Source organism: Solenopsis invicta, chromosome 6, assembly GCF_016802725.1.
Source record: "Solenopsis invicta isolate M01_SB chromosome 6, UNIL_Sinv_3.0, whole genome shotgun sequence".
Taxonomy (NCBI): Eukaryota; Metazoa; Arthropoda; class Insecta; order Hymenoptera; family Formicidae; genus Solenopsis; species Solenopsis invicta.
Window position 1 is genome coordinate 14,385,740 of NC_052669.1, and position 25,510 is coordinate 14,411,249.

The 25,510-nt window shown below is 36.7% G+C and overlaps 1 protein-coding gene across 3 annotated transcripts in view; it reads right to left on the bottom strand.

Moving 5' to 3' along the window:
- Positions 1-25,510, bottom strand: part of LOC105198089 (follistatin) — a 621,281-nt gene that overhangs the window by 154,475 nt on the left and 441,296 nt on the right. Inside the window, exon 9 of one of the 3 annotated variants that reach the window (XM_039451099.1) lies at positions 1,163-1,315. The exons of the other annotated variants lie outside the window; for them this stretch is intronic. The gene's annotated coding sequence lies outside the window, so the exon portion shown is untranslated. Of the gene's footprint in view, positions 1-1,162; positions 1,316-25,510 lie in introns of those variants that run through there. 3 annotated transcript variants of the gene reach the window in all.

A 25,510-nucleotide genomic window follows, 5' to 3' on the forward strand; every position in this document is an offset into this window, starting at 1 on the left:
TTCTTTGAATGACGTTTTAATAGTCGGTCCTATTGTTCAACAAGATTTGTTCTCAATTATTTTACGTTTTAGGACGTTCAAATTTGTTTTTACCACCGACATTACAAAGATGTATCGGCAAATATGGGTTTATCTCTCACAGAATCGATTGCAAAGAATCTTGTGGCGGGACAATATAACGTCGCAGTTTAATACAAACATACTAATTAAATATTGTAACGTACGGCACTTTATCTGCTTCCTTTTTAGCAACAAGAACGGTCAAACATTTAGCCAAAATATATGCCGGGGAATTTCTCATCAGTGCAAAGCATGTGATGCGTGATTTCTATGTAGATAATTTGTTAATGGGAACAAATACGATTGAAGATACATTGACGGTCCGTGACGAAATCATTAAAATTTTGAATCGCGGTTTATTTTAATTGAATAAATGATTGTCAAATAATTCAATATTATTAAACGACATTAACGATAAAAATTCTACAGACGTCCGATAAAGATTTATCTTCTCGCATTCTTGGCATGTTGTGGAATTCGATTATTGATGTCTTTCGATTTTCCGTAGAATTACAAGCATTTCCTCGTATAGTTTCTAAGTATACTATCTTATCGGAAATTTCAAGATTGTTTGATCCATTGGGATTGATTGGTCCGGTAATCGTAATTTCAAAAATGATAGTACAAGAAATTTGGCAATTAAAAATAGATTGGGATACAACTATTCCGGTGGATATTTATGCGAGATGGTCGACTTTCCGAAATCAATTAGGTGAACTAAACAATCTCAAGATACCATGTTGTGCCAGGTCCATAATAATCATTAAAATTTTCAACTGCATGGATTTTGAGATGCTAGCCAACAATCACACGGCGCATGCATATATATTTGAAGTCAAATATCTGATGAGAAATTTCATGTTAAGCTTCTGTATGCAACTAGAGTCGCTCCTCTTGAAGCTACTTCGATCCCGCAAATTGAGATTTGTGCAGCGGTACTGTTAGTACAATTATTAGACAAAGTGCAATCATCCATTAATTTATCAACAATTGATGTCTTCTTATTGTCGGACTCTACTATTACATTGCATTGGATATCATCCTGTTTACGTAATTGGTTGGTTTTTGTTGCAAATCGTGTCGTGGAGATACAGCGACTCACAGATCAATCCAGCTAGCGCTATGTGCCGTCCTTGGAAAATCCTGTAGATTTGTTGTTTCGTGGTGTCCTTGCGGGCAATATTGTAGACTCATCGCTATGTGGCAGGGTCCTGAGTTTTTGAACAATTGCTCCGATGCTTGGCCGACAAAAAATCTGTAATTAGTAGAGTCTGAAATGCTTGAATTACGGAGAGTTGTTGCGTTTGCTGTGCATGCAGCAATCATCAATCCATTTGCAGAATTAATCAGTAAATTCTTAAATTTAGACAAGATATGTCAAATTGTGGCTTATTGCCTCCGATTTGATCGATGATGCTCGCAGCTATCCAATAAGACGGATATTCAAATTTAACATATCGAAGTTTTGAACGCATTGGTTGTGCTATGCAAATGTGTGCAGCTAAATAGATTTGCAAACGAAATTAAACAATTAAAAACAGGAACATCACTCAACTCTTTTAGCTCTATAATTTCATTATCGCCTTTTTTAGATGATCAACAGCTAATTCGAGTTGGGGGAAAGTTAAAGAATTCTTAGTTGCCGTATAGCACGTGTCATCCGATTTTGTTACGAAAAGATCATCGACTAACGCATCTCATTATTCAACAGGAACATGTACGCAATTAGCGTGCCGGTTTTTAGGGCACTATCGCTGCAGTCAGACAAAATTTCTGGTCAATTTCAACTTGCTCGATAACGCAAAAAATCATTAGACAATGCATCATTTGTTTTAGATGTAAACTATCGTTTTCTTAAGCGAAGATGGGAATGTTACCATCGCCCAGGGTGACACCGCCATTTTCAAATTGCGGAGTCAATTATGCGGGTCCTAGTGTCTTGCAGAAGGGCAAACAGCAAAACGCTCAAAATACTAAAGCTTATATTTGCCTATTTGTTTGCTTTGCCCCAAAAGCAATACATTTAGAATTAACCGACTTATCTTCTGAGTTATTTCTCGCTACATTAAAACGTTTTATCTCGCGTAAGGAAAGCCCTGTCAATATTCATTCTGACAATGACATTTGTGCCAATTTCAAGGGAGGGTTGCGTCAATTAGACGAATTTTATAAATTTTAAAAGGCGAAAAAAAGCAAAATGGTATAAAATATTTCTGTCGCGACAGGCAGATATCGTGGTTTTTTATCCCTCCCAATGCTCCACACTTTGGTGGACTTTGGGAGGCCGCCGTGAAATCGATGAAATATCACCTGCAGCAACGCATTGTGGGTACCGCTCATCTCGCCTTTGACCTATACACTGTGTTGTGCAAGATTAAAACAATACTTAATTCGCGATCGTTGACTACGCTAAATTCAGATTCGAATGACTTGATATATCTTACTCCTAGGCATTTTTTGGTTGGCAAACCATTGAGTAGTTTTCTTTGCCGTGATCTAAGTGACGTTAACCAAAATCGAATGCTGTGTTGGCGGAACAATTCCGTCAACACTTTTAGAGCCGCTGGAGTTGTGAATATTTAAATCAGTTGCAGCAGCTGCATAAGTGGTCAGTCAACAAGGGTCAACTAACTAAAGGTCAAGTCGTTCTAGTAAAACAGCAAGGACTTCCTCTATTTCACTGACTCATGAACGTGTGAAGAACATTAACCTAGGAGCAGATAACGTGGTCCAGTCAGCATTAGTAACCACGTCGAAAGGAGATGTCTTGAGATCCTCGTTAAAACTAGTAATATTGCTATTAAATGACTGACATTTAAAAATTTTTTTTGTTTTAAGAATTTAACTTAACGTGTTTAATTTTATTTTACTTAATTCATGTAATCTATTTATTTATTTATGTAAAGTATTGTTTTATTTATAATTTATTAATCTATTTTGATTTATGTTAAGTAAATTTTAACTCATTTTATCACATATTTGACTAAATTGTAACATTTAACTCAAGTAATAATTGCATCACGGATTTATTTATCTATTAATTGTAGCATAATTTAAATTAACGAAGTATCCAATCTATATTATACTTATTTGACTGAATCATAGGATACTATTTAAAAGTAATAATTAATGTATAATTTGGATTTAATGATGACAAAATTGTTGTTATAGATATACAAATGTAAGACATGGTCTTACAAGGCGGGCGGTGTTTTGTATTTATTAGCATTTTTATACGTTTCGTATTTAGTCTTATTCTTATAAGTCCGTTTCGTATTTATTATTATTTTATATTTTTAAAAAATTGCTCGTGTTCGTATTTGATCTCCACATCTAACGGTATCGATAAGATCGGTAACTTTTGGGAAGCTTCGGACTCTCCGCGTTTCCCTCTCCTATTAGACAGGAGGCTGAGAGATTCGTTGCTTTGCGAAACGTATTCAGATAATAATTAGTCTCAGTCTCGAACACATATTTGGAATAGATACCGCTTACCTCGAGCTCAGAACATTGGACAACCTAAATAAAGGCACAATTCAGAGTTATAAATCGGCAGTCAAGAACTATCATGGAATAGCAGCATCCATTCCTTGATTCTGGTGACAAGAATTATACTGGATAAACTGCGAAACCATTGAAAACTTCCGAAACATTAAAACGTACGCTTTACATCTCGCCAACATAAAATAATGTCCAAACAACGTTGATAAAAGTTTTTTTTATGTCCTGCCAAGACGTCCTAATAACGTGAATAAATCTGACGTCGTAAGGGGGGTACATTGTACGTCCAAAGGGCGTTTTCTAGACGTCTACAAAATACAATTGGTATGTCATCTGGACGTCAAAACATGTTGGATCGCGACATCCCTTGGGCGTCCAAAGGACATCCTTGTATTGTGTGAGTAGTACGCTTTTTCCAATCACGTCCTCTAGACGCTCGTACAAGCACAGGATCGTTGCGATATTATCATATATGTAAATACAGTATTTTTATAAAATATTCTGTATTTTTATATCAAAACGTGATATACTCCATTTTCCATACTATTTTCAGTAGATTTAGTATATCAATTTATTTCAATAAGTCACAAGTTACAAGCGTGCGAAACTGTACGAAAAACAAATAGGAAGAAATATTACATGCATACTTACCGGTTTTTTATCCATGTTTATGTTTCTAGCCGCGGTCTCTCTCTCTCTCTCTTTCTCTCTCTCTCTCTCTCTGTCTTTCTTTCTAACTTTCTCGCCGGTCTTTTCCGTGGTTGCTTGCTACGGAAAGTGTCTGAACATGTAGGCGGTTTCACACGGACTCTCTTTTCCGTGGTGTCCACTTCGATCCTGCGAGAATTGTTTGCAAAGAGCAAGGAAAACTACAGAAATCTAGCACTGGCACTGTCGCGTCCGTTGTCTTGAGTAAAATTTCAACGATTGTTGAACGACTGAAAGTCGACAGTCGATACGCGACACGCAACAGACACAAATACGCACAAACACGCATTAGGGCTAATATAGAATATATTATAATAAGATATAATAATAAGATAAGATCGATAAACACAGGATTGATAAGATTGATAAATGCGCACGCATTTAGAAAAAGCACGCATTAAAAGAGTTAAGCGTGGTTTATGCAACCCGTAAGAAATTATGTTCAATAATGCCATCAAATAACTGTGCTGCGATTTTGCCATCAAATAACTGATTAATAAAATCACGTTTTATACTTGTCGCGTTTTTACTGTTATGTCATGACGACACATTGTACTCGACTTCTGCTGCGATTTTGCCGTTAAGAGCTCATAAAACAGACCGTGTTCTATATCTGTCGCGTTTCTGCCGTCATGTTATGACGACACGGTATATTCGATTTCTGTTTCTTTTATGTCGATAAGTTTTGCTGCATTTTTTGATACATGTCCTTCCTTTAACATGTCATGACGAAGTGCCCGCTCGGATTTTGCTGTTTTTCTGCTAATATTAGCTGAAACAGCAAATTATGCTTGGTTTCTGCCTGAGTTTTGCTAAGATAATGTAAATCATAAATTAGCAATTTGTGCTCCCGTCCGATTTGGATATCAGGGTTTCGATATGCAGCTATCTAAACGACCTACTATCGAAATTTTCATATCAAAATATTTCATTAATAAATTGATTGAGAGCTGTATTCGGGAACATCAGAGGTATCATTTTATCTTTGTCGTTTAGCGATTGTTAAACAAGGATAAAATGCATTCGGTGCATTTGTGCAGAGATGATGTACATCATCTTTGCACGATGTCTCTACCGCAGTATAATTTGCAATACAGACCTGTCTGCCTGTTTGCGCTTATTTGCCGGTTCGTACGTGCTTATATCTGTCCGCCGTGACACATCGTGATTTTGACTTCGTACAGAAACATCACTCAAATAACCCCGTGTATTATTTTATCTTTTTTTACCGAATGTTAAATAAGTATAAAATGATTTACGGAGACACTTCACAATGTTTTTAAACGCAGTTCTTATAATCAAAATTAATTAACATTTATTTGACTTAAAACTTGGTATTATCATGGTATTACATTATAGGCATTACAATTGTAATTTTATAACAAAAGTCAGCAGTTATTTGTTTTGGCGGTATTACATTGTAGGCATTAGGCACATCTGTGATCTTATAATCAAAGTCAGCATTTATTTGTCTTAAAACTTTGCACTACCATATTGTAAATATTTTAAAAGTTTATTTTAACAAAATATATGATCATGTAACAAAATGCTATGTATTTAAAATAAAATAAAAACGATTTTTTGAATTTATTTTTGAGCTAGCCGTATTACCACCACTTTTCCTCTTTCAGCAATTATAAAGTACGTCATATTTTTATAAATCACGTTCTAAGTAATAAAAATTTCATTACTTTAAATCTAGCCTGCAAAAAATGTGCGATTAAAAACGATTAAAACGGAATCCTTTTAAATAAGTTTTGAGCAGTTTTAATTGATTTAATCCATGAGCAGATTAAAAATTAATAGGTTTTAATTATATACGAATAGTAATTGATTTTAATATTGCTTTTGCAAATTATTTCTGATCCAAAATAATTATTTTAATCCATACTCAATCCAAATAAATTTGAATAATTACATGGATATTATAATCCAAAATAATCCGCTTAATTTTAGGTGAAAAACAGAAGTTTCATTTATTTTATAATATTTTATATTATAATCTTACACACACACACACGCACGCACGCACGCACGCACGCACGCACGCACGCACGCACGCACACGCACGCACGCACGCACGCACGCACGCACGCACGCACGCACGCACGCACGCACGCACGCACCCACGCACGCACGCACGCACGCACGCACACACACACACACATATATATATATATATATATATGTATATTTACAGAATGTTAGGTAACTACCGCCCCTTGTTTTGTGGATTGATAGATCAAGTAAAACTGAGCAGTAAATTTTTTTACCATTTTTTAATATTTGCCATAGTTAACAAAATAGAAATTAAAAAAGTCTGCGGATAAGCGCGTATCACTGCGCACAAGGATCGCCCGCCGGTCGCCGTGACGTAGGTAGCCGCGGCTGTTGGCGTGGCGCGGAGAGGAGGGAAAAGCAGCAGTAGCTTTGGGGCGTAGCCCTTTATTAATTTTTATTTTATTAACTATGGCAAATATTAAAAAATGATAAAGAACTTTTCTGCTCAGTTGTACTTTATCTATCAATCCACGAAACCAGGGGCGGTAGTTACCTGACACCCTGTAAAAATAAATATATATATTGTCACGTATTTTCTTGATGTCGGAGAGCAGCGGCGAAATACGCGATCAAACAAAGGAACCGGAATTACGCGCGAAACACGCGCGCGAGCGACGAACGAACCGATAAATATGTTCACACAAAAATCACGAAATTGGGCGCCAGACGCGATTATACCGGTCGCGTCGCCGGGTACACTCTCTAACACCAAACGCGGATTTACACCACGCGATAGCTCGTCATTCCATAGCGCGAAATTATCATTCGCACGCGGCCAGCTAGCTCCTCTAACCGATAGAGGGACTGGGTAGCGGAGACAGACGAAGCGGTTCTCTTAGGGGAGGAGACGGGTAGACGAGAAACCAAGTAAAATCAGACCGATATAATAGGTAGAAATAATATATATTATAGCGTATAATAGAGACGGAGTACAGCCAACCACGCAGAAAACATAAGTCAAAATGAGAAAAGAACGAAAAAGATAGAGAGTTGGCGAAAACGAATAGGCAGAACGCGAGAATTTTCTTAAATCCTACAACAATTACACTAACGGCGCCAACCACGGCGGCTAGTCACGCGCGTTCTGAACAGCGCGGCGAGAACACACTTGCCGAACTTTCGCTAACAGGCATTAATTAATTCACAACGTTGCACAACCAAAGATACCCGCTGTCGACAACGCCGTTGTCGCGGCCAAGTTACAAAATTCGTCCTAAAACACGCGATACGACAATGATAACGCCGATAACGCGGGCGGCCGTGCGATCGCGGCCGGAACACGACTCGCGCACGTGCACGAGGCCTTTGCAGCTTCCCGGGAAGCCGATCGTTCGCGAGCTTCTACGGCGGGACAGCTAAAGTACACGCGGCAGCCGACAATTGGATGCGCCGACAAGGTCTCGGGCTTGAGGTGGAGAGCCAGCCAAACACTAAGAAGGTGCGTTTAATTGCCACGCGGCAGACGCACTCGCACACTAACCTAATGGCTCCACCTCAGAGCGCGAGCCGGTCGACACCGACAGCTCGTGGCTTTACACAGAGGTTAGACGGGTCATCTCGACTCTCGACACGGTCTTCTTCCTTGTCTCCGAGACCCCAGGCAGAGATAGCCAGGCCGGGCACCCAATAGCCGCTTTCTGGTAGCTCAGGACGATATCCTCCTCGCTCGCTTCCGATAGCATGCGCTCTCGTCACCGGGTCGCACGCAAAAGCCGAGAGGATCGCGATTGATGAGCGCTACCCCTCCCACGGGGTGCGCGATATCATTGCGCCAAGCAGCGCGGCCTATCAGCGGCCGCCCTTATCTAGCCGTGACGTCACGGCAGCACAGTGTCGGGTCTCCGCAGGTGTCGTGCGGTCCCCATCGGCATCCGACATCCTCGTCGCTCTCGTCGTCCTCGCGGACGACAGCAGCAGCATTTTCCTGCGACGATTCTTCGCCGTTACCCTCCTCGATGGACAGCCGGCATTCGACGGCCCTCGTTCTGACCGTTCGTCTGCCCCAGCCTGTCCATCAGCTGTGCCACTTGCGAGCCTCTTTTGCGTGGCGCTTATCTGTCGCCACGTCTTGTCTCGTCCTTTTTTCCGTCGGCGGCTTTCCATGCGCCGGCCCTGGACGATCGCCTTCTCCTTTTCTTGCCGCTGTCCGTCTCCCTCGCCGCTGCTGGTCCTTAGGCGACGTTTGTCGAGGTGCCCGCGGTTACATGAAATAAGCCGCGAATAAGTAAATGAAAATAATACGCTACGCAGTCCTGCCGAAGATTTTGCTCTCTCGCTGAGTGCCCGACCCGGTCATACGCGCCTTCTTGCGCTATGCTTAGGTGGAGGACGAAGTAGCGAGGCAGATAAAACTGTCACGTCACAATATACATATATATATATATATATATATATATTATATATATATATATATATATTAGGAGTATAAATAAGTTTTCGCCGTTTTTTATCAAAAATTGGGCATTTATTGTGAAAGAACGATACCTAATGTTTTATTCGAAGTATTGTCCACTACTAGCCACTACATTTTCCCATCTTTCTGGCAGCATACGGATACCGCGTCGGAAGAATGCTTCATCTTTTGAAGCTATCCACAAATCGACCAATTTTTTGTATCTTCATATGATGTGAAGTGTTGCTCAGACAGGCCATGCGCCATCGATCGAAACAGGTAGTAATCAAAAGAAGCAATGTCTGGTGAATACGGCGGGTGGGGTAAAACTTCCCAATTGAGTGTTTCCAGGTAGGTTTTGACCGGCGCCGCAACATGTGGACGAGCATTATCATGCAGAAGAATAACTTTGTCGTGTCTGGAGTAGTAGTGGGCACGTTTTTCCTTGAGTACTCGGCTCAATCTCATCAATTGTGTTCGGTAGAGAGCTCCAGTAATGGTTTCATTCGGTTTGAGCAACTCATAATACACGACACCAAGCTGATCCCACCAAATACACAACATGAGCTTTTTTCCATGAATGTTTGGCTTGGCTGTCGATGTTGAAGCATGACCAGGTGGTCCCCATGATTTCTTCTTCTTTGGGTTATCGTAGTGGATCCATTTTTCATCACCAGTGACTATACGATGCAAAAAACCCTTTTGTTTATGCCTGGCAAGCAGCATTTCACATGTGAAAAATCGGCGTTCAACGTTTCTCGGCTTCAGTTCATATGGAACCCAGTTTCCTTGTTTTTGAATCATTCCCAATGATTTTAAGCGATGTGAAATTGCTGGTTGAGTCACTCCTAATGTAAGTGCAAGTGGTTCTTGCGTTTGGCACGAATCTTCATCTAATAATGTTTCCAATTCCGCGTCTTCGTACACTTTTAGCCTTCCGCTACGTTCTTTGTCTTCGACGTCAAATTCGCCGTTCTTAAACTTGTGAAACCACTCACGGCAACTTCTCTCACTTAAGGCAGCCTCACCATATGCTTGTACAAGCAATCGATGCGCAGATTTCTTCAAATTAAAGAAGTAAATCAAAAGCTTCCGCAAATGACGCTTATTCGGCTCAAAACTCGACATTTTCGCACGAAAAAAGATATATAATGTTGATACAAAATCGCTAATATTTTAAGGTTATGTTGTTGCCAGATGTCCAACCTTACGATATAACGTTTTACAACAGACAATTTTAACCATAACATACTAGTGGCGCCATTTTTGTGAAACGGCGAAAACTTATTTATACTTCTTATATATATATATATATATATATATATATATATATATATATTAGGTGTATAAATAAGTTTTCGCCGTTTCAAAAAATGATATATGTTTGTAAATATTAAGTTAAATGTATATATATATATATATATATATATATATATATATATATATATATATATATATATATATATATATATATATATATATATATATATATATATATATATATATATATATATGTGCGTGCGTGCGTGCGTGCGTGCGTGTGTATATATATATAATACAATTTTTATCGTGTTATTCTATTAGAGTACAACTTAAGTTTTAATATATATATATATATAAAAAATATATATATATATGTATATATTAAAACTTAAGTTGTGCTCTAATAGAATAACACGATAAAAATTGTATTTCGAGTAATAAGAAACCTCTATTTTTGTTAGCATTATATACGTTGTCTTTATATACAATAATAATTGTATAGCTATAAGATCAAATAAATGTAATCAACACTATTTTAATCCTTTTGGGAAGTGTTAGAATAAAATCAATGTTCATTTAATAACCATCTCATTTATTCACTGACCGTCATCTCTCGCTCCGAACAAAAAGATTGCATTTAGTCCTATCCCGAGCTAAATAATTAGATTCGTTGGCTCAAAAAGGGACTGACTAGGGCCTGAAATAGGATATCGGTCGTAGGGTCTCTCGACATACTGACCCATATCTGAATTCTTCACGCCCTTGGCTCGTACCCGCCCTCTTTAACACGCGCGTACGAGTATTGTTTGTTACGTTCCTCCTTGCCTACCTCCCTTTCTTTTGTAATCACGATAAACCCATTTTACCACTAGGCTGAACGTAACATACCCATAAAAAGATATTTCCAATTATCGAATTACCCCGTCTAACGATTTGCTCCGGTCTCTCCTATATACAGGGTGTTTCAGACCACCCGTACACCCCTTTTCTCTTCGCAGGATTAGGACCAATCAAAAATATGTTCAGACGAAAGTTGTAGGGTTTCAAAAGATCTATTCAATGATCTTATCAGTTTGACCTTGGATGGCGTCGCCAAGGTCAGATCGAAATCACATTAAGTTTTTTAAATGGAACACCCTATTTTTGATTCCAGAATCTAATAGCTGGTGTCAAGACCTTTCCAAAACACTATAAGAATGTTTATTTTCGTTGACTACTTTCCGAGTTGTGCGGCTTGAAAGTTACACTACCGCCAGCATCAGCATTACTCAAGATGTACCATGTGGTGGTTACTTAGTCGGATTTAATCTTGTGTGTGGGTGTGTGCATACGTGCATGCGTATGTGTATGGGGGAGGAAAAGGGGAGTCAAAGTTTTATGTACTCTGCTTTTGTTTATTAACTGGATTGATTATGTTTGATGATCAATCATGTCCAGATTGACTGTATGCATTTTCCCGTGCTTAGCATTATCCAGAATGAACGACGTGGACGTGACGAGAATTTCATCCCATTGGGGTGCTTGATTCACGTGAGTCCCCTTGCCTCTCACGTTTGGGGTGCTTGATTCACGTGAGTCCCCTTGCCTCTCACGTTTGGGGTGCTTGATTCACGTGAGTTCCCTTGCCTCTCACGTTCGGGAATGAATGAGTGTATGTTTTGTTAAGCGACTAAATGTTCAAAGTGAGCACCATTCTCTGCGATGCAAGCATCAACTCTATTTTGAAAATCATTGGTTGCTCGAAGAATTTCCTCGGCACGTAAGGATCGAATTGCTTCACTCATTCTACGAATCATATTATCCCTCGTAGTCGGACGTTCATGATAGACCAAGTTTTTTATCCTTCCCCAGAAATAATAATCAAGGACGGTGAGATCTGGTGATCGGGGTGGATAATTGATTGGACCGTATTTGCCTATCCACTTGTCGGGGAACATAGTATTTAATGCCGCACGAGCAACTCTCGATGTATGAGACGGACATGCATCTTGTTGGAACCACATGTTCAGGCGCAATTACAGAGGAATATTTTCTAGTAAGACAGGAAGATCTGTCATTATCAAGGCGGAATATCTATCACCGTTTAGATTTTCGTCAAAGAAAACAGGACCTATGATTTGACTTCCAATAATTCCACACCAAACATTGACTTTCCAAATGGTTTGATGATCTACTTCTCTCAACCAGTGAGGATTATTTTGTGCCCAATAACGAGAGTTCCAAGTATTAACAGATCCATCACTTTTAAGTGTACATTCGTCAGAAAATAAAATTTTCAAGTGGAAATCAAGTGGTTGCTGTCTTATAAAGTTGCAAAATACAAGTCTCTGTCTAATATCGTTATAATTCAACGCTTGATGAACAGACATTCTGTAAGGGTGAAATTTGTTATTTTTTAGAATGCGCCAAACACTGATTTTACTAACACCAGAATCTTGTTCTCGTCGTCTTAAAGAATCATAAGGGTTCAATTCTGTCGATGCAAGAATTTCCACTGTTCTTTCATCCATAATCGGACGACGAATTTGTGTACCTTTGTTATGTTGAGGCTGAACGACACCTTTAATTTTGATTCGTTTAGCCAAACGTGAAAAAACATTTCGCGAGTGAGGAGTCCGATCAGGATAACGTTCCCGCCACAATCTTTCCGCTGCAATGAATGTACCTCGACACTCACCTAAAATTAGCAGCATATCATATGCTTCTTCATTGGAATAGGACATGGCTAAATAAACCTAGACTAATAAAGAGGGTCGGATTTTTGTTGCGCGATTGATACTGATATGACGGTTATTGAAGACGTAGGTGACAAGTTTGAGAGAGTTATTGTCACTCGTGTTGAGTTGAGTCATAATAGCGTTGTGGTGAATACATCTCTACTACATCCTATGCAAATAACAATATGTATAAAATCACGAGTTAGACATCGTTACGCAGAAAGCCGCGCTCGTTATTGCTCGTGTGCTACCGTTAAAGTAATAATGTAATTACATAATATTATGACATACATATGTATGTGACTATCTACGGTTGCGACAGCTAACTTTCACGATTTTTCATGATCTGTTTTTGTTGGCCCGGCTCGCGTGTTTACTTTCTTTGTGTCGGCTGCACGGCTTTCTGCGTAACGCGTGATTTTATATTGTTATTTACATGGTGTTGGCGGTAGTGTAACTTTCAAGCCGCACAACTTGGAAAGTAGTCAACGAAAATAAACTTTCTTGTAGTGTTTTGGAAAGGTCTTGACATCAGCTATTAGATTCTGGAATCAAAAATAGGGTGTTTCATTTAAAAAACTTAATGTGATTTCGATCTGACCTTGGCGACGCCATCCAAGGTCAAACTGATAAGATCATTGAATAGATCTTTTGAAACCCTACAACTTTCGTCTGAACATATTTTTGATTGGTCCTAATCCTGCGAAGAGAAAAGGGGTGTACGGGTGGTCTGAAACACCCTGTATATTATATATATATATATATATATATATATATATATATATATATACACGGTTATTATTACTGAATGACCCACTTTTTACCATACGAGCATGATTTACCGATGGATACGTATTTCTAACGTATTATTACATTAGAAATCACAAATGCGTGCTCCTATGGTAAAAAGTGGAGACATTCATTAATAATCACCCTGTAGTTATATATATATATATATATATATATATATATATATATATTTCTTTTTTTAAATTTAATGTACTTTTATGCTGTTAAAAATTTCCAAACGGTCAAGAAAGTTCGATAGATTTTATTTTTTTAATTTTATACATTTTTTTAGTGTAATGCAAATATAAAAATTTTAAAAAATTTTAATTTAGTCGCATTAAGCCTCCTCAATTCTTTCAGCAACGACGTTTAAGAATCCTGACATTAGTAGCAAAAAATGATACGCTGAGACGCTAAGAATTTTTGCGTGCTATTTTTAAGTAAGAAGCTATTTTGACAAAATAACATTGTAACTCATTTTAATTAATTTGTAAAATTGTTCAAAAATTGTTTTTTTTCTTAACGGTTGTTTATTAACTGCCAAAAAAGCATTAGTTTTTGGACAATTTTACAAATTTGTTAACGTGATTTGTAGTGGTGTCATCAAAATATCTCTTTATTTAAAAATGACACAAGAATTGTCAGCGTCTTAGCGTGTCACATCGCATTAAAATTCAATTTTATTGTAATTTATGAAATTTTATAATTTCAGATTAAAATGGATTTAACAAGTGAGTGCTGGCTCCATCACTAGGTGGCCACGCCGCGCGGGATCTTCTCATGAGTCTAGGCGTTATATCTAGATGTCACCGCGGCTGATTCCCCAGCTCATACTTCAATGAGACTTTTAGGAGTTGCTTGCTGTAACCTCGTGACAAATACTCGCTCTCATTCTTTTCATACGTGACGTGTGTGTGGAACGCTGTTCCTCATAAAACTTTATATTTTTACTTATAAATAACAATTTGTACTGTTATTTAATCTTGTACATAAATTAAATGTTTAATTCAAAGTTAATCTTTTTTTAATCCTTTTTAACGCAAGGATAAAAAAAATATTTTTTTTGTAAACTAAACATTTATTAAGTTTACATTAATGTATTCTGTTTTAACAAATCTATCTGGGTTCCGATCTTATTTTCAATTGGTCTTAATACCGTATTTTCGAGGCAGAAATTCCGATCGATTCGGATTACTTTCTTTAATCGGTTTTAATCGTACATTTTCGGCAGAATAAAATCAATACACAATATAATACTTAAATAAATATAATCGTTTAAGTTTCAATATAAAATATTAATTATTAACAAAGTCATTTAAAAAATAAAAATGGGTACCATATTATCTTTTTCTCTTATATACATATATACAGGGTGTTTCCAAAATAGATGGCCAAACTGTAAGAGCATATTTTACTCATTCTAAGGATGAAAAAAAGTGATATAAACATGGGTCCGAAAATGCTTTCTTTACAAGTTATAAACATTTTTTATTGATTTTACAAAAATTGCTTGAAATGATTTCCTTCCGTATCAATGCATGCTTTCTTTCCTAGTTATAAACATATCTTATTTACATTGTACGTATTTACGTCGGACGACGTGCCTTGCTTCGACATTCACCTTCTAAAGTAAACAAAAGGTTTTTAGATAGGTCTGTATGGATTTGGAAGTCTTTATTTGAGCATTTACAAATGAAGGTAGTATTCATCAACATGGCAGCTTATTCTAACATCAAATGGGCAGATATCCATTACATGTATGGGCGGGCTAATGGAAACTGCAGAAAAGCTCAACGTTTCTATCAACAAATCTTTCCTCAAAGGCGATGTGCTAGTAAAAATACCTTTAGTGCGGTCCATCGCCGACTTAGGGAAACAGGATCTTTCTTACCCAATACAGTTAATCGAGGACGAAACAGAAACATAAGAACACCTGCAATCGAAGAGCAAATGATTAGACGAATCACAGAAAATCCAAGACTTAGCACGAGACAGATCGCATTAGAAATGCAAAACGTTTCTCCCTCAACAGTGTGGAAGATATTAAACAAAGATCTTTTGTATCCCTAGTACATACAATGAGTACAAGCTCTCTTACCAGCGGATTATCCATTACGAGTAATTTTTGCTCAGTGGTATTTGCAACAGTGTATTTTTCTAAATTTTGAAGTGTCCATACTTTTCACAGACGAAGCAAATTTTTCACACCATGCTATAATAAATCATCATAACAATCACCTATTGTCATACGAAAATCCGCATATTATTGAATCTTGGCATCAACATAAGTTTTCGTGCAATGTATGGGCTGGCATTATTGGAGATTTCCTACTTGGATCGATTTTTCTTCCACCTACACTTAATGGTAACAACTACACACAATTTCTGGAAACGCAACTCCCTATATTATTAAAAAGACGTTCTTCTACAGATACGCAATTAAATGTGGTTCATGCAAGATGGAGCTCTAGCACATTTCAGCCGCATTGCTTGAGAGTTTCTGAATATTAATTACACCAATAGATGGATTACACCAATAGAAGAGGACCCATCGCTTGGCCTGCACGTTCTCCCGATTTGAACCCATTGGATTTTTACTTATGGGGACATCTTAAGACTCGTGTCTATTCTCGTGTATGATACTCCTGTTGCTAATGTGGAAGTACTCCAAAATCGTATTATCGCTGCCTGTGAAAAAATACGAAATACTCCGGGAATTTTTGAACGTCTTCAACAATCTATGCGACGTCGGTGCAAAGCATGCATTGATGCGGAAGGAAATCATTTCCAGCAATTTTTGTAAAATCAATAAAAAATGTTTATAACTTATAAAGGAAGCATTTCCGGACCCATGTTTATATGACTTCTTTTCATCCTTACAATGAGTAGAATATGCTCTTATAGTTTGGCCACCTATTTCGGAAACACCCTGTGTGTGTGTGTGTGTGTGTGTGTGTGTGTGTGTGTGTGTGTGTGTGTGTGTGTGTGTGTGTGTGTGTGTGTGTGTGTGTGTGTGTGTGTGTGTGTGTGTGTGTGTGTGTGTGTGTGTGTGTGTGTGTGTGTGTGTGTGTGTGTCAAAATGACGTTTGAGCATTTGAACACTACATTTGACATGGGCAGCGCCACCGTAAAAATGCGTCAAAGTTGATCAACAAAGACAAAATGTTACATTACGCACATCATACGCTCTCTTCACAGAATTTAGCCATTATCTCTTTATCAAAACAATTAAGCAACTAATTTGTTTATAACAATTATAATAACTATAATAATTAAAAAAGCGTCATATATGTTTCTTTAATAATTTTTCCTGGTAAATCGATTGGCGCAATCAGTTTTTTGTTACAGTCATTTTTAATAATTTGTTTATAACAATTAATTGCAAAATTGACTTTTGCAATGTGCTCTTTGCGCCAATAATGTTTTTTTACGTTTCGATACTATTTCTAATTGTTATTTTTTGACTGTTATGGTCATGGGCATGAAATGGTTTTAATTATTTATATGTATAGTTCATATTAAAAATATCTAAGGCTAAATAATCAAAGAGTTAATGAGAGTGTTCGCGCAATATTTAAGTTTCTTCCGGTTCAAATCAGCTTTACTTTAAATATAACTTTTTATTAACGATGTCACAAGTGTATGATTAATCAGTTCAATATTAGCGTATTAGGTTGTTGTTCCGAAATCATAGGTTCAAATCCCGCCGGCGCCGACATACATTTTAAAAAATTTGTAAAATAATGTGTAATTGTAATTAGTGAATTGAAATGTTATATATGAAAAAATAAATACAGATTAAGTTATAAGAATAATAAATGTGTAAAAAAAATTTTTTTGTTATTCTTGGAAACATCAGATTTGATCTGTATTTGGAGTCATTCTGTTAGCATGTACGATAACAGATTTGGTTTATGTTTAGCATTAATTTTGTCAACGCATTTGACAACAGATTTAGTCTATGTTTGATGCCATTTTGTCATCACATTGTTGTTATCAAATCTGTTCTGGAATTAGTTTCAATTTCTAATTTCAACTTCTAATATGTTCTTTAGATTTGGTTTACATTAGACATTCTATTGCGGACATAGTAGGATACGGTTTTAATACAAAATTCCGCTGGAATTCGCCTATTTGATATCTTTTAACATCACAAAATGTTTGCTGGGTACTTAAGCTCAGTTTATGAGCCTTCTATTCATGTAAAAATTGTGATACATGAGCGTTAATGTGCCATTAGAATAATTATTTTAACAGTAAAAGCATTGAAAGCACTGAAGTTATACAAAACATGGCAACTTTGACCACTATTCTTTCAAACGTTGTTTCAGTAAATTTTGATAAACTTCAAAGCAGATCTAACTTTAACAAATGGAAGTTTACAATAAGATATCATCTGGAGGACAGAGAACTTTATGATGTCTGCATAGGAACTGAAGATAACTCAATTAAAGACCGGAAAGCGAGATCGGTCTTGGTTAACAACGTGACTTATCACATAATTAAAAATATGCAAGAATATGAAACAGCAAAAAAAATGTGTGATCGTCTATCCAAGCTATATGAAGATAAAAGTTCAAATCTTATTAAAACAAGAAATGTTTGCCATTTGTTACAAAAATTGTCGAGACTGAATACCTTGAAAAAATGAAAACGATAAGTTGCAAGATGAGACAAATACTCCCAAAATACCCGGATCAAGTTGTAACAGCGAATATTTTAACAAATCTACCTATACACTTTTGACCACTGACGATGACATTGGAACATAGCAAAACAACTTTGACGACGGATCTGATATGTAAAAAGTTATTGGCTGAACATGCTAAAATATCGATTCCAGCACAAAATGCATTAACAGTTAAAGTAAGTAACAAAATAGATAAAAAATGTTACAAAGGTAATTGTAATAGGTGTGGTACATTCGTGCATATAGCTAATAATTGTCAATCAAATCCAAAATTATAAACCAAATCAAAGTTCTACAAAATATGAAAAAAAAATCAAATGTTTTAAAGTTAAAAAACCTATATAACATAATTCTCCTATTAGGATGGAAAACAAATGGGCAAGAGGTAGCTAAAAAAAGCAAAATACTTCGTCAAACATTTACAAAAGTTTTTGAACAACTCACGACACAAGAAGAAAACGACGAAACAATCACGGACTTTTTTGCCGCACTATTATCAATGCCTCTATCTATAGTATTTTTTCAAAAGAGTCACGAAATGCTGTTAATAAATTCAAGAATAAAAAATGCCCTACGATTTTATAACGGCAGAAATACTCAAACAACTATCAAAGAAAGGAATAGCTCTTATGACTGCTATATTCAATGGATTCCTCAGTACAAAATATTACCTTGCATAATGGAAAATCGTACAAATTATCATAATTTCCAAGCACCCAAAGAACTTAAATAAGGCATTATTTTGCTGCCCAATTAGCCTCTTACCACAAACCTCAAAAATGTTTGAAAAATTTGTTTTGAAAAGAACCAAACCTCTACAAAGACTACTTCTCTCTGCACCAATTTGGATTTAAAAAAAACATAATGATCGAGCAAGTTTATAGAATATCCTTATAACCATTTCTGCAACTGCAAAAGTTGGTAACAGATTTTGGTCCGCATATGGTCCGCATACATTGGTATTTCCGATACTGTTAGCAGATTTGTACCAAATATACTACTTCCTTGTTGGCAGAGTATATGACAAATTGGCGTTGAAAAACAAGCAAATCTGTTGAAAGTTTTGATGACAAATTTATAACAAATATTAAACAATTTTACTATTGCACAAATGTTAGCAATTTTTACGCAGGAATGCAATATAATTTGTCAAAAATACACGACAGATTGGAAGTTGATAGCAGACAGATCTGTTGTTTGTATGATTGGCAAATTGAAGGCAGATAGTAAATAAGCTTGCTATTATGAAAATGTCAGCTTTTATCACACAAGAATGCAACATTAGTTGAGTTCCGTAAAGTACATAATGCGCATGACATAATCCTTGTAGATCATCAAAAGTTAAACAAGGATAAAATGTTACATTACGCATATCATGCTCTCTTTACGAAATTCGGCTATCTTTTTATCAAAAAAATTATGCAACTAATTCGTTTATAATAATTATAACAACTATAACAATTAAGAAAGCATCATACATGTTTCTATAGTAATTTTTCCGATGAATTGATTGGTGCAATCAGTTTTCCTCTATAGTCATTTCTAATAATTTGTTTATAACAATTAATTGCAAAATGACTTTTGCAACGTGCTCTTTACGTCAATAATGTTTTATTATGCTTTGATACTACTTCTAATTGTTATTTTTTGACTGATCCGGCCAGGAAAAGATTTTAATTACTCATATAGTTTATATTAAAAATATCTAAGGCAAAATAATCATAGGGTTAGTGATAATGTTCGCGTGATATTCAAAACGCAAGTTTCGGTTTAATTTAGCTTTACTTCAAATATAATTTTTTATTAACGATATCACATGCGTACAATTAGCTCAGTGTTAGCGTGTTAGATTGTTATTCTGAAATCTTAGGTTTGAATCCCGCCGGCGCCGACATGCGTTTTCAAAAATTTATAAAATAATGCGTAATTGTAATAAGTGAATTAAAATGTTATATGAAAACAGTGGATACAGATTAAGCTATAAAAATAATAAAATTTGTCAAAAAAAGAAATAAATTTTTTAGTTGGTCTCGGAAACATCAGATGTGATCTGTATTTGGAGTCATTCTGTCAGCATGTTTGAAAACAGATTTGGTTTTTATTTGGCATTATTTTGTCAACGCATTTGATAATAGATTTGGTTTGTGTTTGATGCCATTTTGTCATCACATTATTATTATCAAATTTGTTTTCTCTGTTTATTGGTTTCAATTTGACTTCAGATATGTTTGTCAGATTTGGTTTACATTGGGCATCCTAATGCGGACACAGTAGGACACGGTTTTGGTACAAAATTCCGCTAGAATTTGGTGCCAATTTGATATCCTTTTGCGTACAAAATGTTTACTGGGTAGTCAATAAAATGAATAAAGTTTTTGTGAAAAAAGAATAATGTTCTTTGACATAAGCCAGACATTTGATAAAGTCTGGCACACAGGACTCTTATTCAAAATTTAAAAAAACCTACCTAAACAATATTATTTATTATTAAAATCATACCTAGAAAATAGTTGTTTCAAAATCAGGTACCAAGATTCCTTATTAAAACTTAAAACTATAAAAACCTCAATACCTCAAGGAAGTATCCTTGGGCCACTTCTTTATATTATATTGCTGACCTTTCTACGCACCCAAAAGTACACACGAGCACATTTGCTGATAATATGACGTTGTTATCCACTGACTCGAACTTTAAAATAGCTACTAAAAATATACAAGAGAATTTGAAGAAAATAGAAATATAGAAATATAGCTAAGAAGATAGTAAATAAAGCCAAATCTACACACGTGATATATACTTTGCGCATCATCAGATCCGTATAAACCAGAATCCAATATCACAAGATAAAGAAACAAATTATCTTGGTACGTACCTTGACACCTAACCTGTAGGAAGCATATATAAACCAAACACAAACAATTAAACACACAACTACATAACATGTATTGGGTACCTGATAGGCACTCAAAACATTTCCTCGAATGAAAGATTGCTATATACAAGTCCATACTAAAACCGGTTTGGACTTATGGTATCTAGTTATGGGGAACTGCCAAGAAAATAACATAGACATTATTGAACACTTCCAAACGAAAATATTACAAAGTATGCTAAATATTCCCTATTACATTTTTACATCTATCTATCTATATAAAGAACAATGTAAATGTTTGTTTGTTCAAAATCTTAAATCTCCGAAAGTTCTTCAATGAATGCTTTGAAATTTTGACACAACGTTGCACTCAAATACGTGCGTGTTTTTATATAAAAATTGTGTACTCACAAGAATTATACACTACTAAAAAAAAAATAGGGAACACTTTCCAGACAACAAAAACTAGGCTATTTTCAAATGACTATAACTCGGTGAAAAATTATCGTAGGTAAAAAATAAAAAAAGCATTTTGAAGCTCGAAGATCGAGCTTTAATGTCCTACTAGCAGATTTTCAAAATTCTTTTAACTTCCTTGTCTTACCAGTAAAAAAGCACACCTTGTTTTGTTCGTTAACATTTTGTATATTTGACACTTTGCAGATCGACCAACAAATTTTTTTCGAATAATTCAAGTAAAATTTCATAAACTACAACATTTTACCTACAAAATGCTTTCTTAAAAATTTCTCTACGATTTTTTTTGACCGAGTTACGCAACTTTGTAGCTAAACCTGCATTTTTTACAAATGATATCCGTACTCCGTGAAAAATCATCGTAGACAAAAAATCAAAAAACCATTTTAAAGCTCGAAGTTTCAGCTTTAACATGCTATTAATGGTTTTCAAAAATTTTATCAATTTCTTAGTACTATGCCCCAAAAAGGAAACACTGTTTTTTCCTTAAAATAACGTATATTTAACAGCCTGTAGCTCAATAAAAAAATTTTTCTCGACAAATCCAATGCAAGTGCCATAAAGTATGACATTTTCTCTACAAAATGCTTTTTTTAAAGTTTTTTCTACGATTTTTTTTGACCGAGTTACAAGACTTTGAAAATATACATTTTTTACAGTACATTTTTCCGAAAAATGACGTCTACCGCCGACATTAGCATTACCCAATGTGCACCACGTGGAGGTTGTCGATCGGATTTTTGCACATCGTGTGTGTGTGTGTGTGTGTGTGTGTGTGTGTGTGTGTGTGTGTGTGTGTGTGTGTATGTATCACAGCAGAGATAAGGACCCCGCAGTTCGTCACTTCTGCAGTATTTAATGACTCCAAACCCTCTCTGCTCTGTGTGTGTGTGTGTGTGTATGCGTCGCGCGCATGAGTGTTCAATAGTGTGTATTTCCTCCTCTCTGATCAATTACTGCTTGCAAGCGTTCTCGCATATTTATACATCTTGCAATACGATCTTGCGGAATGTTGTGCCACATTTCCGTTAAAATTTCTCCCAATTCTTCTAAATTTTGCGGCTGTTCCTCGCGACGCCTTAATCGTCGTTCCATTTCATCCCAAATGTGCTCGATTGGATTTAAGTCCGGGCTATTGGCGGGATGATTTAACAGTCTAATTGCGTGTCGTTGAAAAAAAAGTCGCGTTATATTCGCCGTATGAGATCGAGCGTTGTCCTGCATAAAAATAAAGTTCCGACAGGTTCGATTTAATAGCAAAACGTGTGGTCGTAGAATATCGTTGATATAACGAACACCCGTCATTGCCGCAGGTGGCAGGATCACTAGATCACTTCGTCTTGTAAGTGATATACACCCCCACACCATCACGGAACCGCCGTTGTAGGATCGTATTGGCATAACGCAACGTCGATCATAGCGTTCATTTCGTCGACGCCAAGTACGTATACGAGCATCATTGCCATAAAGGCAAAAACGTGATTCGTCGGAGAAATATACATTTCTCCAATCCCTAGCGGTCCAATTTATGTGATCGCGCGCAAATTGATAACGTACTTGGCGATGTATGAGTGTGAGTCTTGGTACTTGTGCACGAACACGAGAACGAAGACCTGCTTCTCTCAAACGGTTGCGAATTGTTTGTTCGCACACATGGCGCAAACGAATGTCATCGTGAATGTTTCTTGCGGTAATTATTCGTCTTTCTAATGCATAACGAACAATGGCTCGATCTTGTCTATTTGTCGTTAATCGAGAACGACCACTACCTTCACGTCTCATGTAATTTCCCGTGTCTTGATATCGTAACCAAGCTCTACTCACTACGGACATGGATGCACCAATATCTTGCGCCACATAACGCATACTAAAACCTTGTTGCAAAAGCGCAATTATGCGTGCAACTTCTACGGCCGATAAATGTCTCCGCGGCATTTTGAAAATTCCATGTCGCTTATCACACTGCGAGAATCGCCGGCGTACTAAACAAAATTTTATTGTATTGAGCATGCAATGTTTACATATGGTCATCTTTGTCTAAAAAGAGATTTTTTTTAGACTAAGACGACTATATGTTTACAGTCTAAAGAAAATCTCTTTTTAGACAAAGATGACCGTATTAAACATTGCATGCTCAATACAATAAAATTTTGTTTAGTACGCCGGCGATTCTCGCAGTGTGATAAGCGACACGGAATTTTCAAAATGCCGCGTAGACATTTATCGGCCGTAGAAGTTGCACGCATAATTGCGCTTTTGCAACAAGGTTTTAGTATGCGTTATGTGGCGCAAGATATTGGTGCATCCGTGTCCGTAGTGAGTAGAGCTTGGTTACGATATCAAGACATGGGAAATTACACGAGATGTGAAGGTAGTGGTCGTTCTCGATTAACGACAAATAGACAAGATCGAGCCATTGTTCGTTATGCATTAGAAAGACGAATAATTACCGCAAGAAACATTCGCGATGACATTCGTTTGCGCCATGTGTGCGAACAAACAATTCGCAACCGTTTGAGAGAAGCAGGTCTTCGTTCTCGTGTTCGTGCACAAGTACCAAGACTCACACTCATACATCGCCAAATACGTTATCAATTTGCGCGCGATCACATAAATTGGACCGCTAGAGATTGGAGAAATGTATATTTCTCCGACGAATCACGTTTTTGCCTTTATGGCAATGATGCTCGTATACGTACTTGGCGTCGACGAAATGAACGCTATGATCGACGTTGCGTTATGCCAATACGATCCTACAACGGCGGTTCCGTGATGGTGTGGGGGTGTATATCACTTACAAGACGAAGTGATCTAATGATCCTGCCACCTGCGGCAATGACGGGTGTTCGTTATATCAACGATATTCTACGACCACACGTTTTGCTATTAAATCAAACCTGTCGGAACTTTATTTTTATGCAGGACAACGCTCGACCTCATACGGCGAATATAACGCGACGTTTTTTTCAATGACACGCAATTAGACTGTTAAATCATCCCGCCAATAGCCCGGACTTAAATCCAATCGAGCACATTTGGGATGAAATGGAACGACGATTAAGGCGTCGCGAGGAACAGCCGCAAAATTTAGAAGAATTGGGAGAAATTTTAACGGAAATTTGGCACAACATTCCGCAAGATCGTATTGCAAGATGTATAAATATGCGAGAACGCTTGCAAGCAGTAATTGATCAGAGAGGAGGAAATACACACTATTGAACACTCATGCGCGCGCACGCATACACACACACACACACACACACACACACAGAGCAGAGAGGGTTTGGAGTCATTAAATACTGCAGAAGTGACGAACTGCGGGGTCCTTATCTCTGCTGTGATACACACACACACACACACACACACACACACACACACACACACACACACACACACTCACACACACACACGATGTGCAAAAATCCGATCGACAACCTCCACGTGGTGCACATTGGGTAATGCTAATGTCGGCGGTCGACGTCATTTTTCGGAAAAATGTACTGTAAAAAATGTATATTTTCAAAGTCTTGTAACTCGGTCAAAAAAAATCGTAGAAAAAACTTTAACAAAAGCATTTTGTAGAGAAAATGTCATACTTTATGGCACTTGCATTGGATTTGTCGAGAAAAATTTTTTTATTGAGCTACAGGCTGTTACGAAATATACGTTATTTTAAGGAAAAAACAGTGTATCCTTTTTGGGGCATAGTACTAAGAAATTGAGAAAATTTATGAAAACCATTAATAGCATGTTAAAGCTGAAACTTCGAGCTTTAAAGTGGTTTTTTGATTTTTTGTCTACGATGATTTTTCACGGAGTACGGATATCATTTGTAAAAAATGCAGGTTTAGCTTCAAAGTTGCGTAACTCGGTCAAAAAAAATCGTAGTGAAATTTTTAAAAAAGCATTTTGTAGGTAAAATATTGTAGTTTATGAAATTTTACTTGAATTGTTCGAAAAAAATTTGTTGGTCGATCTG